Raw genomic sequence first — 18778 nt, 5'->3', positions numbered from 1 at the left:
TTTGTACAAATCAAAATCTTACTTGGGGAACAACATCCTTTAAATTATTGGGTGTTAATTTTGATGTTGATTTAGAATCAAAGAGCTGATAGCTCTGAGGTGGAAGAAGGTGAATAAAAGGTAACTTGAATTACCATAAAAGCAGCCCCACTTACCCAGGCTGCTTTGTTCCATTATCGTTAAAATGTATTTTTTTCTTCAAACAAGAAAAGGTCATAAGTACATGGATTTCCCATCCGTACAATCATTTTCTATGTTCAGTTGACTATGAAAATTAGGTAAAATCTTTAATTTCGCAGTAAAATTAAGAAGATCATATCAAGAGGAACACATGCGTACTAAGTTTCAAGTTGATTGGATTTCAACTTCATCAAAAACTACCTCGACCATAAACTTTATAACCAGAAGCAGGACGGACGGACAGACTAGAAAACATATTGTCCATAAATGGAGCATAAAAATAGTAAGACTTGTTACATACCCGCCAACTTTTGAAAGTTCCCATATGGGTTTTTACTGCACAACAACAATTTTAAAGGTTACAATTTGTAGCGACGTATTTTGCAAGATCTGGATTGTCTAGAAAAAGTGTCATATTTGTATGATGAACTTACATGCCTTTTCCTTAAGTTTGTTTGCATGATTCTAGTTATATATTAAATCGGTAGAAAAAATATACATGAAGCTAGCAGTCCAGGGTTTATTTTCCAGATTAAGAATATTAGATGCTTGTTGAAATTTCCAATTTTGAATTATGCACAAAGATGAACCTTTAACAGGTTGGGAACAACACTCCAAATGAGGGTAACCTAACTGGAAGATCATCACAACCCACTGTAAAAAAATGAGCACAAAAAAAGTCATTTATATTCATATTTTTTTATGAAACTTTTCCCCAAGAACTATGCATCTATTAAGTACTGAATGGTCAAAACATCATAAGAAGGGCATCTAATTCACATGACAAAGGAAAACCATGAATAAAGACAACACTTTATATATCCTTTTTATTTATATAAAAACAAAATCTTCTTGTCTGCAGGATTGCAAATTCGTAACTTCAAGGGCGAACTTGTAAACAGGGCGAGTTGTCCCGATACCAAATTCACGCATGTGTAATACAAATATCTACAGTTAAAACATCCTGTTACAAATAAACAAATAACGTTCATGTGGATGAGATGAAATCTAATAATTTACATAAATAAAAGGGTCATATTTACGATAGTGATTGTTTTACAATCATAATTTACAAATTAAATGATTCAGATGCCTAATCATGTGTAAAAATCGGTGTCAGGAATCTTAAGTTGTTATGAAATTGTAATACACGAAATGAATGCGGCATACGGAGACTCAATGCCAATGGTCAGCCCCTTAAGTCTTCAGAAGACTTGACGTCTTCTTCCACTAAAAACTAGTTAAAATCAATTATGATGAAAATATTGTAAAAATAAAAAGACTAGTCAAACAATGGTCTAGACGTAACATTACTGTTATTGGTCGAATTACTGTTGTAAAGACACTTATGTTGCCAATTTTAAATCATTTAATATTGTCACTACCTAATCCAAGTGAAGATATTATTAAACAGATAAATGAACTGATGTATAAGTTTATTTGGAACTCACCAGTTCATAGAGTGAAAAAAGATGTAATACAAAAAGATTATTGTGATGGAGGCTTAAAAATGATTAATTTACATGCTTTTATAAATGCTTTGAAATGTACTTGGATTAGAAGAATTTGTAGAAATGATTGTAAATGGCGAAATATATTTTTGTCATATGTTGATAAAGATAGATTATTTAGTTGTGGTAATAGCTATGTAAAGCAACTACAGCAAAGTATTAAGAATAAATTTTGGGAAGATGTACTGGGTGCTTGGCAAATGGTAATTGAAAAAGAAATGAATTTGCACGACTGGGAATATTTTCTTTCCAGTCCAATTTGGATGAATAACCTATTCCAAATTGATAACAAACCAGTTTTTTTCAAAGATTGGCATAGTAAGGGTATTTTATATGTAAATGATATTGTGGGGGAGAATGGTACCTTTCTAAATTTTTATCAATTTCAGGAGTGTTTTCAGATGGATACAGACATCATGAAATATAATAGCATAATTTCTATGCTAACTAAGACTTCCAAAAAAAATAAAAGGGGAGATTATAAATTAGTATCTCCTTTCATACCATCAGTTATAAAGACCATTCTCAAAAGCAAAAAGGGATCAAAAGATATGTATTTGGTGCTAAACAAAAACAACACTGTTCCTACAGGAGTAAAAAGATGGGAAGCAATTTTACTTTTAGAGAATGAAAACTGGAAAAAGATTTTTCAACTACCATTTGCTATTACAAAAAATACTAAGCTACAATGGCTTCAGTATAAAATTAATCATAAAATTCTGGCAACAAATACATTTTTAAACAAAATTGGGATTGTGCAAAACCCATATTGTACTTTTTGTAAGACTGAACTTGAATCAATTGAACATATACTGTGGGATTGTTATTATGTACAACAATTTATTGAGCAAACTGAAATGTGGTTTCTCCATAACGGTATTAGTATACCATTTACACAGGATATTTTTTTGTTTGGAAATTTATCACGAATGTACAAAGGTGACCCTCAAAACAATATTTTTCTCTGGATTAAACAATATATATATAATACACGATATTTTAAAGGAGAATTAAGTTTAACAGCATTGATTGAAAAAATAAAGCATCATTATATTTTGGAGAAGAAGATATCAGTTAAAAATAAATGTTTTGAAAAGTTTAATCAGGCTTGGTGCATTTACCAAGAGGCTTTACAGGATAATTTGGTGGATTAGCAACTATGAAAAAATTAGCAGACATCAAAATAACTTTTTGTTTTCTTTTATATTGGTTTTTTGTTTTTTGTTGCTTTTGGTTTTTTTTCTTTTTCTTAATCATCTTTTAATTCTTTTATTTATTAATTCTCTATATTTTTTTTTGTATGTCCTTTTTAATAAGATACAACTATAAAATCCAAACAAAATGTTATTTTCAAGTTCTATACATTTTCTAATAGGTTGTATTATATTACATTTATATATATGAACTTATTGTTTGATAACTGTACTGTTGTATATTATATATGTTGGATAAAAAAAATAAAAATAAAAAAAATAAAAAAATGATGAAGATCAATCAAAGATAGTGCCCGCTTCGGACGCATGAAATTTATAACTTTTTTTTTCGACCACTATTGCAGATCTTTTTGTTATCGGATTATCGTGGTCTGACATCTGTCACAAACTATTTTTTTTAAGGTGAATAAAATTAAATATTAAATACGAGAAGGATGTAAGGTTAAATTTGCCTACAATAGGAAACGAAATGACAAGTTAACTCATGCCAGATCGTGATTTTGGCGAAAAACACTGAACGGATGCTTATATGAATGTATAAAATTTGCATCGCTTATTTCATTTGACCAGTTGCGTTTACAACCAATTTGAAAGTTCAACGTTTCTTTCGAAATGATCTACTAGAATTTTGTCAATAATGCATTTAATATGCCGAAAACAGAAAGTTTCATTTATCTTTAAATCATTTATTTCCGTTATTTTGAATTCACCTTATTCTTATTTTTCATAATTGTTTTTTAATCTATAAACCACCTCCTATATCTTGGATTAATTCAAATAACTTTATGATATTCAAGCGGAATACGATTCATAGTACTATTAGTATAAGAGTATCTACAAAAAAAAGCTGTTCAATTAGTCGTTACTGGTTGTCTAAAATTGAAGTTGCGAGATTAATAGACTACAACTAACCAACAAAGAGGATGAATAAAATATCCATGAAAAATGATTTTATATTTATATTTTGCTGGATCATTTTTTGTCGTGTCTGTCTCATCATTGCTTTTTTTAAATATTTATATTGAACCTTTTTAAATTCTTTATCAACGGCAACGCATGTAACATCTTATTTATTTTTTGAATATTCTTCTCCCGCTCATAAATCTGCATGAAATATTTGCCACTGTACGTCCAGAAAACATCAATCAATAAATCATATCTCCTCTAAAGTTGTAGTAATATACTAACTGTAAACATTATCAAATAAGTGATTCGTTTAAATTCTAGTCAGATATTATCAGTTACACAGTATGTTAGGCTAAAATTAAAATATTGTTTGTTTGCAGTTTACCGACCGACCCTTGAAAATCCTCCCGACTGTGAAAATTTTATTGCTTTAAATTTGAAGAAATTTTTTTTAATACTTCTATTGACGCGATCCGGAACTTTGGGTCCTTTCCGGAAATGATTTAAAGTCTGTGTTAATTACGCATTTCAAGTTCGGTTTTTCTTAGCTTCCCGTCAAGCGTTCATGTGACCATTTAATGATAAAGCACATGGAAATTGTTTACAGGTATCCATGAAGTCACGGAGGAGTACTTTACGCTGTCGTCTCGTGTCAATTTTAAGACAAATAACAAACAAAAAAGTTTATTAGTAAAATATTTATACAGATTCAGGCACATGTAATGATGTGTGATGATATCATTGACGATGATGCAGCGGATATTCATAACTGACACGATAACCATTCTGTCTCAAACAAATCGGGTACAGAATCTGTGGAGCCTGACTTTATGGAACCAATTTCAGTGGTTAAATAATTCGACAGCAGCTTGAAGTATGGCATATTTTCTACAAATCGTTGTGAAGACGACAAAGATGAAACCACTCCTCCGTGACTTAAATCTTCATGGATATCTGTAAACACGCCTGTACGGAGGAAGGGCTCATTTGAAATGTTAATGGATATAGATCATGCCTAATCAATAAGAAGCAACCCTAACTACACAAAGATGTAGAGAAAATGAATGGTTAGCTTGAAAAATAAATATACTCTCTCTATATTAAATCTATCTTCGATTGCAATGAGTATGCTCCTTTAGGATAAGGGGGGCTGCCCCACTCATTGCAATTATTCTCTTTCTTACAATATTAAATATACCCAAACTGTGTGGCCTGTGTGAATTCAATTAAAACATGTCCTTAGGAGCTATGCTGCCAATTTTTTTTATGCATTAAAAACATTTCAGTACAGACCATTTACTTTTAATGGGGTGCTATGGATTTCACCCCAATTTTTAGATTTCTTTGGTTTTCATTAAAGCCTGGCAAAAATATAACCTTATCACATATAATTAAATATTGTTAGAAATATGAAAACAGTCGAATGTCTTAATACTTTTTTTCAAGTTGCCTTTTTTTCAATTGAGGAAGATTCAATGGTTATTTTTTTTTATTAAAAATACACTCTTTAATACATTGTCTTATAAATCTTTAATATCTACATTTTTCTGATGAAAATACTCTACTCATGAAAACATTCTAGTCAAGAAGCATACATGTCTGAATATATTTCTTTAAAACAGTTCGTCATAATGACATTCCTTGTTTATAAGTGGTCCAGTATTTAATAATTATACCATATTTTATGTCATAAATTGGATAATGACACTATGTTAAAGTTTCAGTTTTGGTTAAACAGTTTTTTTATCTGAAAATGCCTGTTCATTTGATGTTGGTTTTCAGCATGTTCAGTGTTTGTTGTTTTAAAATGTTTTTTTTTCTTCACAAGAAACTTGGTTTAGTGTAACTGCTTGTTTAAACTGTATTTTGGCTGATAAAATAAAATATTTTTCCTACCTACCGACCCTTCAGTCTGAAGGTACAGTCGGAAAACTGCAAACAAACATATTTTTAAGGTTGGCCTTAGTGACCTAATACAATAAATTCGGGGTCAGTAAATTCCATAAGGTGTTTGAGCGAAAATAAAACCTCATATGGAATTTACTGACCCTGTATATTGTATCAGGTCACTAACACACTGTGTAACGAATTTATCGTGCCGACTATCTTTATTAGTTGAATTTTGAATTTTAGACTCGAGTCTCATTTGCAATCATACCACATCTTCTTAATTGTTATATTAAAAAGTGTTCAAGTGTTCAGTTTTAAGAAACATACTCCCATTCAGGTCTGCTATATATATATAAAATACTAATATACACTTCTCGTCTCTCTCCTAATTTTTGTCCCCAAATTTTCGATACAATGAACAAAAAGGTATCAAAGGAAGTAACCCATCAAAGATACAAGATCATACAAGGGTTGTGCTTCGGCTTCGAAAGAATTTTTCAAAACAGTTCAAAGCAAGGAATTCATGTGTTAAGAGATAACAAAAAGACTTATATATATATATAATAATAATAATGCAGACATGACTGAATATCATGCTTAAATTTCAACTAACAAGAAAAAGAAATAAAAGTTTACGTGAATCAATAAAAAAAGTTTTTAGCATTTTGGCATTGAAAATCACGACGTCAAAGGAAATAAAATGACGTTAATTTTTTTGTTTTTATTGTTTTATTATCTAAACTGTCTCGATACGGTAGCACATTACATGCTGAAATTTATAGGGTGGATAGAATACACTATGAAGATGTTCTATGTTCTTTATAAACAAGTTTCGCTGTAATTTATATTTTATCATTTTTTACTCTGACGTTGGGCGCTTTAACGGAGAACTAGTGCCCTATGTTCTATTTTTACCCATGGTGGCCATCTTGGTTGGTTGGCCGGGTCACGCCACACATTTTTTAAACTAGATACCCCAATAATGATTGTGGTTAAGTTTGGTTAAATTTGGCCCAGTACTATAAACGGCAATAACTCCTTAAGGGGTCAACTGATAATTTTGGTCATGTTGACTTATTTGTAGATCTTACTTTGCTGAACATTATTGCTGTTTACAGTTTATCTCTTTCCATAATAAATAATATTCAAGATAATAACCAAAATCTGCAAAATTTCCTTCAAATTGCTTATTTCGGGGCAGCAACCCAACAACCGGTTGTCCGATTCATTTGAAAGTTTCAGGGCAGATAGATTTTCACTTGATGAACAATTTTATACTGTCAGATTTGCTCTAAATGCTTTGGTTTCAGAGATATAAGCCAAAATCTACATTTCACCCCTATGTTCTATTTTTAGCCATGGCGGCCATCTTGGTTGGTTTGCCGGGTCACGCCACACATTTTTTAATCTAGATACCCCAAAGATAATTGTGGCCAAGTTTGGATTAATTTGGCCCAGTAGTTTCAGAGGAGAAGATTTTTGTAATAGATTACTAAGATTTACGGAAAATGGTTAAAAATTGACTATAAAGGGCAATAACTCCTTAAGGGGACAACTGACCATTTCGGTCATGTTGACTTATTTGTAAACCTTACTTTGCTGAACATTATTGCTGTTTACAGTTTATCTCTATCTATAATAATATTCAAGATAATAGCCCAAAAACGGTATAATTTCCTTAAAATTGCCAATTCCAGGGCAGCAACCCAACAACGGGTCGTCCGATTCGTCTGGAAATTTGAGGGCAGATAGATCTTTACCTGATAAAGAATTTTACCCTTTGCTCTAAATGCTTTGGTTTCAGAGTTATAAGCCAAAAACTACATTTTACCCCTATGTTCTATTTTTAGCCATGGCTGCCATCTTGGTTGGTTGGCCGGGTCAAGCCACACATTTTTCAAACTAGATACCCCAATGATGATTGTGGCCAGGTTTGGTTTAATTTGGCCCAGTAGTTTCAGAGAAGATTTTTGTAAAAGCTAACGACAAAGGACGACGACGACGCCGGACTCAAAGTGATGAGAAAAGCTCACTTGGCCCTTTGGGCCAGGTAGGCTAAAAAACAAGAAACGAGAAACACCTAAGAACCACATCAACAAACGACAACTACTGAACATCAGAGTCCTGACTTAGAACAGGTGCAAACAATTGCAGCGGGTTAAACATTTTAATAGTACCAAACCTTCCCCTAATCTGAAACAATAGTGAAACATCACAACATAGAAAAACACACTATAACATATCAATTGAAATGGCTTAACTCAATCAAAGGACAAATTAACACGATCCAACATACACTGAACAAATAAATTTGATCTTTGATACAATGCAAATATAAAATCAATAAAATATACCGCTGTGAAATGTTAAACAATCTTAGAAAAACAACAATCAGCTAGAACAAAAATATGCACCATTTGCATTTGTACACAGGTAAATGAAAATAATTGTGTAGTTCGGTATACATGTACAATTCAAACGGAGAAAGGAAATAATTTTACAAAATAAATAATTTTGATGTTCATAGTACATGTAGTATAGTACGGCGGCTTTGTGAAAAATTGTGCACATCCTGCTACAAGCATGAAATTTGGCATAGACCTTCCTCAACTATTTCTCTTTCATTTCAGATAGGGAGGCATTTGAAAAAAATGCCTCAATTCCGGTAAAATCCAAAATGGCGGACATCATACTTAAATTAGCCCAATATCGAAGGCTAGTATGTGAAAAGGTGTTATTGAAATGCTACTATCATAATATTTGGTACAAACCTTTGTTTTGTACTACTTTTGGATATATAATATATAGATAAGATGTCTTCAATCAAAGCGCTGTAAGCGCTGAAGGCAATTAACCAAAAACCAAGACAACCGTAATTATGAAAGCTGTGGCAAAGTTGACTCAACATTAAACATTCATATATAGTACATTTATGTTTATCTAATGATTTATTTATTAAGGCAAATAATTTATATGTTATCAAAGTTTCAAAAGCAATGCATATAGCAATGTATATTTTTTATGGTGAGTCTGCAGTGGTACAAGTTCCCAATGAGTGCAGTTGTTCTACTTGGTAGTTAACCTTGGTTTTATTTGAATGCTAGAAGTTCAAGTTGACTTAGTATGAACATGTAATAGTATGAATGGACTAGTTTCCCTGGAAAGAAAACTGAATTTGTGTTCTATAGTACAAAAGTTATGAGACACGAATCAGAAAAATGTTCACTACAACAGGGATCAAATATGAGGTCTTACCGACTTGCCCATAGTAAATGTAAATGATTTCTTATTTTGTCCCATACATATGAATATATATAATTTAGGGGTGGTGATCTCAATGGTTTTCAAGTTCTTAAACAGGTAGGGGTAGGCAGAGGATTGGGGGGGTGGCCCCCCCCTTTTTGGTAAAAAAATTGGTTGCTTATATAGGGAATCACTGAAGCGTATCTGGGAGCGGGCCAATCTTAGGTCAGTCAGAGGGCCCCCACTTATGAAAATTTCTGGATCCCCCACTGGGGGTAGGGTGATCCTAGGGACTTCCCCTACATTTCATTGTATTTGTTATATTGTCCCATACATAAATATATATGGTTTAGGGGTGGGGATCTCATTGGTTTTCAAGTTCTCAAACAGGAGGGGTAGGGTGACCCCAGGGACTCCCCCTATATTTCATTTGATTTGTTATATTGTCCCATACATTAGTATATATGGTTTAGGGGTGAGGATCTTGATCTTAGGTCAATCAGTGGGCCCTCACTTATGAAAATTTCTGGATCCCCCACTGGGGGTAGGGTGACCCTAGGGACTTCCCCTACATTTCATTTAATTAGTTATATTGGCCCATATATGAATATATATTGTTTTGGTGTGGGGATCTCGACCGTTTCCAAGTTCTCAAAGAGGAGGGTTGGGGTGACCACAGGGACTTCCCCTATATTTCATTTGATTTGTTATATTGTCCCATACATGAGTATATATGGTTTAGGGGTGAGGATCTTGACCATTTCTAAGTCTCAAACAGGAGGGTGTACAGTGACCCAAGGGACTCCCCTATCTTTCATTTGAATTGTTATATTGTCCCATACATGAATATATATGGTTAAGGGGTAGGATGTTATATTGTCCCATACATGAATATATATGGTTTAGGGTGGGGATCTCGACCATTTTTAAATTCTAAAACAGGAGGGTTGGGTGACCCCCAGCGACTCTTCCTATATCTCATTGATTTTTCATATTGTCACAAACATGAATATATATGGTTAAGGGGTGTGGATCTCGACCGTTTCCAAGTTCTCAAACAGGAGGGGGTTGGGTAACTCCAGGGACTCCCCCTATATTTCATTTTATTTATTATATTGTCCTTTACTTGAATATAAGCAGGGGCGGATTCAGTCAGAGGGGGGCGGGTGTGCACCGCCTTTAAATTTGCAAAGCATGGGTTGTTCTCAGCTTAATAAAGAATATTCCGATAATTTTACCTCAATTTTTTTTAGCCTCGCTCTGTTGGAGAAAATTTATGTTTGCGCCCCTCCTAACCTAAAATCCTGGATCTGTACCTCATATGGTTTAGGGGTAGGGAGCTCGACCGTTTCCAAGTTATTAAACAGGAAGGGGTAGAGTGGCCCAAAGGATGCCACCTATATATCTTATGATTTACTTACATTCAGGTATATATAATATAGTTGCATTATTTGTGAAAATAAAGAAAGAAACTTTCAGCTACTTTAATTGACCCTTCAAAATTGTATTGGATTATTAAATTAAAATTTGTCAAAAAGAATTTTGAGTTTCTGTATAAAAAAAAATTCTGCTTTTTCTTTCTTTTACATATATCTTTTGATTTACAATTCTAGTGTTTATATTCATTTACCATGCATAGATGTATTTTTTCACCTGTTTGGATTTATTTTGTAATTGATCGCCAAACCCGGAATTACCCTTATCCGCTTGCGGAATCGGATCCGATATTGTAAAATTTTGTCTTCACGGCCGCCATTGTTATGTGCTTACAATGTTGTTTTCGTCAATCCAAGGATTTGTATAGTAAGTACTAAGTACTATACAAATCCTTGGTCAATCAGATACGATTTTACTCGAATTTATACAATATTTGTCGGCGATTTTCTGTATAAATCTAGCGGTTGAACAAAATGAACATCGCTGTTATGAATAATAATGACAAAAATAAGTTTTTAGCTCGTTCAATTGGAGACTAGTGAACATGGTGAAAAGGTTTGCAAAGTTAATTCTTATTTTCTTTCAAGTGGAAGGTGACTACGTCGGGCGTATCTAGAAACTAACTATCCTAGTCGAAATTCTGCTTGCAAAAGTGGAAGGTCGCGGACCTCGGACCACCGCTAATTTGCACACCTGCCTCCAAATTAAAAAGATACGAAAATTTCTTTTTCTAATTTGAAATTGCCGCCAACAGCATGAACAGTTGAACTTATTATATAATAGACTACTGACGTATTGATGACAAACAATATTCCTACGACTTTTGCCATTTGGGAAATCTAAACTGCTTGTCTTAAGATATTTTCGGCGATTAAATATTTCATACAATTGTTCTTTGACATCTTGGCCAAAAGCACAAGTCATAATGAACTACACAAGGATTCTTAATAAGCACTACTTCCTATGTGTAACTTCAAAACTTTTGGATAAATCGACGATCATTTAAGGTTTTTCTAGTCATATTTTTTGTAATCCAGAATAAAAAGTATTAAAAAAGTGTTCAATTAGTTATATATAACATAGTAGCAAGCTAGATAATGACAATGGCAAGTATTTCAGCATTTATTGGGTAGAACACAAATCTAGGGTGCTCGCATAATGCAGCTTAACTGCATAAAAACCCTACTTCCGGTAAAATCAAACATGGCGGATATAGTACTACAATAAGCTTATTTTTAGGAAGGATAATTGGTATGTGTTTTAAAGTATTGCTACTATCATTATATTGTGCAGGAACCTTTCTTTGGTGCTTTTCATGGATACAATGTATAAGACATATGTCTTTAAAACCCTTACTTCCGGTAATATCCAATATGGCAGACATAGAAATATTGATAATTTTTCATTTTTATATTCAACTTTTTTCAAACTGTAAATAAAATCAATTTTTTGGGGTTGTCATTAAACTTTTGGCTTTAAGTCATCCTCAAAACCACTAATTCTATTCAATTGCATATGATTCAAACAAAATTAACACTTCCGGCAAAAAATCAATATGGCAAAAATTACATGAATCCTCAATCCATATATTCGATGTAGAGTTTTGGATAGATTGATTACTGTGCCTAACCGATCACCTTTGGGGTATTATAATACCTACAGTGTTACCTGGATAAAAAATTGTCAACACAATTTGTCCATTTAAACTGTACAATAGGTTTTGTGAGAGATTATCAATAGGTGGTCATTTAACTACCTGAAAAAAAAATTTAGGGCAAAAAACAACCAGGTAAAATCTACAGGTAGTTAAATGACCACCTATTGATAATCTCTCACAAAACCTATTGTACAGTTTAAATGGACAAATTGTGTTGACAATTTTTTATCCAGGTAACACTGTATAGGTATTATAATACCCCAAAGGTGATCGGTTAGGCACAGTAAAACAAAATAAAATCACTAAAGTTGTTAAACATCTTTAGAATGACTTATTTATGGCCGCATATATATGTTTACTCACAATAGGAGAGCTTATTTTTCAAATTTACAAAGATCGTGGTATTGTTTCTTACATCTATAATGTACAAGCTCCTGATAAGATTAAGAGGCCTCACAAGAGTTGTTGAAAAGGGTGCCATGGCTAATATTTTCACCTTCACCATTCATAAGGGATGGACTAGTTAGAAAAGGAACCAATACCAAGCTTGTTACTCATTCACATCCGCCATGGTATATTGCACGTTTTACTTGCTGAAAAAGACTAGACCGAGTCGTGGGAATAGCCTCAATAAGTATTTCCTCTTACAAAAACACATTTTTTCTTGCTTCGTTAACCCCATCTGATAAGTTTGTTCTATCGTACAACAAAACCACGTATCGTTCTATCAATGACATTGCCAAATCCATATATAGTGATGTTGGCTGATCAATCATCATTCTAAATGATAGAGTCACATCTTTAAACACCATCCATGTCACCAACACAGTTCCTTTTCCAGCAAACATGTAATATCTCAATGCCTAGTGTATTTGAAAGGTCATGGATAGATATATATCTGAAGCTTTTTCCACTTCCAAATGCAAGCCAAAGTTTGTCTGCCCCTAGGTCACTGAAAAGCGAAACCGCAATGACAGCAACATCAGTATCGAATGTTCGAGTCATGACTCAGTTAAGTCTGTGTTTCACTGCATCAGACACATGCATCTTGATCCAAGTGTCAGCCTCTTTACGTGAACATGATGCTAAGCTTGAAACATCACCATGTGATGGATAGCACAGAACATCACCATGTGATGGATAGCACAGAACATCCTGTGTAATTGTTGCTACAACTGCCTTTCCCTCAAAATCTATCGAGCAAGCTGTTGCTGTTTTTTCTTATTGTCGTAATTTTGTTTTGAGTCTTGATTCGTCAGTGTATTCCCTTTCCCCTAAATGTAGCTCCTGCTTCTTATAACAAATGCTCAGGATATTCTATCTTATCTACCTCGAGATGTATTTCAAGTTTATCACCATGTTCACATTAAGAGGCTGACAAATTAATCATGGTGCATGTGTTTGATGCAATGAACCACTAACATGCACGAGTCATGATTCGAATAGTCGTTATTGTTTCGCTATTCCGTGACAGAGGTAGACGAACTATGGATTGTGTTTGGGAGGGCAAAAAGCTTTGGATAAACATATTTACAAATGCACCTAGCAATGAGTGATTACACACACTTATTGTGCTCCATGTATTTACCAGTTGTGATACGGTTCTCTGATTGCTTGAAAAGGAAAATAAGACTGCGTGGGAGACATTGATGGCATTTGAAGATGTGACTTTGACATAAAGAATGATGATTGATCAGCCTAAATCACCGTGGCTTAACTGTAAAATCACACAAACTAAGTGAAACTTATCAGATTGGGAAAACATGGTTAAAGAATCAAGAAAATAACTATTTGAGCAAAAGGGAAGACTAATTGAGGGTGAAACGTGCAATATACTAAGGCAGGTGTTTAGGGGAACGAGCTTGGAATTGACTCTTATGATACCCAGTTCAAGCGCTTATGAATGGCGAAGGGACAGAGAGGATAACTTTTAAATAACTCTTGCTAAGGCCTCATCATTTTGACAATTTGCTTGTACATTGTGGATGTACTTTGGAATGCGGTTTAATGTCAAAACATGCTACATCCTAAGCATCAGAAACAAAAGCCATACAATCTATAGTTTAAATGGACACATACTACAACAAGTCAAGCATAACCCATACCTATGCCTACAAATTTCGGAAGACCTCAAATGGACCACCCACATATTAAACGTGGCAAAGAAAGTAAATTCAACACTAGGCTCTCAAAGAAGAAACTTGAAATACTGTCCACAAGATTGCAAAAAACAGCTTACATCTCGCTCTTTTATCAACGATGGAATGTGGAGCCATAGTATGGGACCCCAACATGGTAACAAACATAAATAAGCTAGAAATGATACAACGTCAAGCGGCAAGATTTATCACCATAGGTTACAAGTCAAGAGAGGACTGGTGTCTCCAATATGCTTGCCAAAAAGGAACTACAAGACCTCCAGACAATTGCAAGACGAACAAGCTAGTAGTTGATATTTATGTACAAAGTGGTTTAGGGGCTGATTCCCGCTATTGAACCAAACGAATTTTCTCCAAAAAGCACGTCCTAAGATAAACATAACTGCAAAGAAGTTCGAAGAATACCACGCAACAAATATTGTGGAAAAGCAAGTAAAGAATCACTTTAAGTGTTTTGACATTCCACGAAGCAAAACACCACAATACTCAAACTCATTCTTTGTAAAGACAGTGATCGCGTCGAATCAGCAAGACGACACTGTAGTGCGCACATCACGCGTATAGAGCGTCAAATCTGCTCTTACTACTCGTCAATAAATCGGCGGCACTCTCTCAAACCGTTATATTAAAGCCAGAATTGGTATTGACAACGCATTCATGCAGATACAGATACAGAAGATGTCGCTGTCGTTTTAATGTGGAAAATCATGTCTCTCGTGCACCGTTTTCTTTACATGTGGTGACTGTGAATAAACATGTATTTTCAGCCAAATAGTAATAATTTGAAAAATGTTTGAGTACTTCAGTAATTTTATTTTGTTTTAACCAATCTATCTAAAACTCTAAATCAAAGATATGTATTGAGGACTCATTTTTGAAATTTCCATCATATTGGTTTTTTTTTAATACCGGAAGTGTGATTTAAAAATTTATTTTAGAAAAAAATTAGTGGTTTTGAGGATAACTAGAAGCCAATAGTTTAATGACAAGCAAAAAAAAAACCAACAAAAAACATTTTCTTTACATTTTGAAAAAAGTTGAATATTAAAATAGAAAATTGATATTTCTATGACCGCCATTCTAAAATTTACCGGAAGTAAGGTTTTTAAAGAGATATGTCTTATACATTGTATCCATGAGAGGCACAAAAGAAAGGTTCCTGCCCAGTGTAATGATAGTAGCAATACATTAAAACACATTTCAATGACCCTTCCTAAAACAAAGCTTATTGTAGTACTATATCCGCCATGTTGGATTTTACCGGAAGTAGGGTTTTTGAAGACATCTTATCTATAGCATATATCCAAAAGTAGTACAAAACAAAGGTTGATACCCAATATTATGTTAGTAGCATGATAATAACAACTTTTCACTTAATAGACTTCGATATAGGGCTGATTTAAGTGTGATTTTTTTCAAATGCCTCCCTATCTGAAATGAAAGAGTAATAGTTGAGGAAGATCTATGCCAAATTTCATGCTTGTAGCAGGATGTGCACAATTCGTCTGAAATATGCTTGTAGCCGCCGGTTTAGTATGAAGAAGTGAAAATTTATAACAATAAATACTTTTATTTTAATAAAATATTATATAAAATGTCAAAATTTGTAGACTATTCTTTTACAAAACGTCTTTATTTATAATAAAATGCTCCCAACAGGGTGCAGCTTGATACGACCACAGAGGTCGAACTCTGAACAGTTGAGGCAAGTATGGACACAACATTCAAGCTTGATACAGCTCTGAATTTGGATTGTGATTAAATATTTGACACAGCATAGGTTTCTGACACAGAATAAATGTGGTCAAATTGAACTGAAAAAAAATAAATTTACCTATTATGGTCCAATATCCAAAATCTAAATACATGGTTAGACTCAGCATATCAAAGAATCCCAAGAATTCAATTTTTGATGAAATCAAACAAAGTTTAATTTTGGACCCTTTTGACCTCAATGTGGACCAATTTGATAAAGGGGCCCAAAAATCAAAAATCTAAATACATTGTTAGACTTAGCATATCAAAGAACCCCATAAATTCAACTTTTGTTGAAATCAAACAAAATTTAATTTTGGACCATTTGGACCTCAATGTGTAATAATTTAAAAACGGGGCCCAAAATCCAATAACTTGATACACTGTTAGAGTCAGCATTTTAAAGAACACCAAGAATTCAAGAATAAAACCCTATTGAAATTGGTCAAGAAATAAGCAATTTATACAAAGTATTAGAAAAGTATTGTTTTTGGCTCTTAAATTCCTAAACAAACAGCCATAACCCAGAAAATCAATTTCAACCTTCCTTCCTTGCTATGGAACCCTGTGGTACAATTTCAGAAAGATCCATACACTTAAACACAAAGTTATTGTCTGGAAACTACAAAAATGCTTATTTGGGGCCCTTTTTTGGCCCCTAATTCCTAAAAAGTTGAGACCATAACCCCAAAATCAATCCCAACCTTCCTTTAGTGGTTATAAACCTTGTGTTGAAATTTTATTGATTTCTATTTACTTATACTTAAGTTATTATCCGGATCCATCCGTCTTCGGACGACGTTGAGGACGTTGACGACGAAGTGATACTGCAATATACGACCAAAATTTTTTTAATTTTTTTGCGGTCGTATAAAAATCAGCATAATCAAACATCTTTTTCAATATGTAATATTCAGTAAAATCTATATATAAATTGAGAATGGAAATGGGGAATATATCAAAGAGAGAACACCCCGACCAAAGAGCAGATAACATCTGAAGGTCAACAATCGGTTTTCAACGCGGCGAGAAAATCCTGAAAATCCCGAAAAGTTATTATATATAAATGTACAATATAATTACATCCTTTCGTAAGTTTTATGGACGCCATCTCAAGTGGGTTGACCATTATGGAATATCAGTTTCACAGATGATAGCAGATATGTTCCTAATATCGTAACAACAATCCCATCCCCTTTTCCAAAATGTGACCTACCGAATTAAGACGATTGCTGGGTTTATACTAACATGAGCAACACAATGGATGCCACATGTGGAGCAGTCTACTTACCCTTTCGGAGCACCTGAGATCATCACCCCTAGTTTTGAGTGGGTTTCGTTTTGCTCAATGTTGCTCAGTCTTTAGTTTTTATGTTGTGTCTGTTTGTCTTTTTCTTTTTTAGCCATGACATTGTCATTTTGTTTTCGACTTATGATTTGAATGTCTCTCTGGAATCTTTCGCCTCTCTTGTCAACATGTTTCGATTGTAGATAATTAATATCTAATTATTTAAATAGTAATTGTATCTCCCTTTCATTACTCCACTGAACATATCCAAGCTTAAATTATAAGTAACCAATAGTTTAGATTTTAATTTAAACAGTGCTTTGTAAAACAAATATAAATAAATAGCTGTGCCATGAGCGCATGATACGCCCGTTGCTTTTTCAAAGAATGAAGTATCATAATTCTGCAATGTCATATCAGAAATTTATAAAAAAAAAAAACTAAAGGGAGGTTATTGTAATATATGTAAACCAGTCAACAAAGTTTCATGAACACTGCTCAAATTCACTTTTGAGTTTTGTCCAAAAACCGGAAAAACACCCTTTTTTAATGAATAAATCCACACAACTCGGAAATGTAAAATCTAACATTTATAAAAATCAAAAGGGAGCTCACGCCAAACGATATAAACATGTCACCAAAGTTTCCTGTAAACTGCTCAAAGCATTTTTGAGTTATTGTTCAAAAACTGGAAAATTCTTCTTTTTTAAGGAATGAAGGAATAAAACCCCATAATTCGGAAACGTCAAATCTAACATTTATAAAAATAAAATTGAGCTCATGTCAAGATATAAACAGTTCACCAAAGTTTCATGAAAACTGCTCAAAGCGTTTTTAAGTTATTGTTCAACATGTTGACGACGAACAGACGGATGGACGGACAACGGTATACCAGCTGAGACCATGAAGGGGAAAAACGAAAACGTAAATTTTTGCCCCAATGGAAGGTTAATCCTCCTTCGCCTAATTTTCATGATTAAACTGGTTTATCCAACACACTTAAAGGCAAAGTGCCCTAGTTTGTTGGAAACAAAACTTAAGAATCATGAAACTACCTCCCAGCATTTGTCTTGCCAACCTCATGCAGTGTTTAAAAGAAACTTGAAAACAAAGTCGGGATGTTATCTGACATGTTAGGCCAGTGTATTCTTAAGCAGCAGTTGAAACCAGAACAAATAGAAAGGTTCAAAGTGTTATTAGAAACAAGCGTATAGTATTGGCATTGGAGATGGGAACCATTTTTCTGAAAGAGTTTTGAAAAATTCAGAAAAAATTTATTAAATTATGACAAGTGCTTAGGAAGGGTAAGCATATTTTTATTTTTTTACTAAATTGAATTTTCAATTACCTTGTAAGAATAAAGGACCTTTTACTATTTTTAGTGAAAGGTCCATGACCTTTATTGCCTAAAGTAAATATGAACCCCAGTATCGGGACACCCCTCTGATGAACTGATTTCTATTGAAATGTCTATTGAATGTAACGTTGATCTTCTCATTTGACCTGGTGACCTACAAATATATAGGAATCCTCCGCTC

At 33.5% G+C, this 18778-nt stretch overlaps 1 protein-coding gene across 1 annotated transcript in view; it reads right to left on the bottom strand.

Annotated features, from left to right (window-relative positions):
* Positions 1-18778, bottom strand: part of LOC143054829 (uncharacterized) — a 97356-nt gene that overhangs the window by 63999 nt on the left and 14579 nt on the right. The window lies entirely within an intron of this gene.

Source organism: Mytilus galloprovincialis, chromosome 12, assembly GCF_965363235.1.
Source record: "Mytilus galloprovincialis chromosome 12, xbMytGall1.hap1.1, whole genome shotgun sequence".
NCBI lineage: Eukaryota > Metazoa > Mollusca > Bivalvia > Mytilida > Mytilidae > Mytilus > Mytilus galloprovincialis.
Note: the sequence above shows the minus strand (reverse complement) of the source record. Positions and strands in the feature narration are given on the sequence as shown.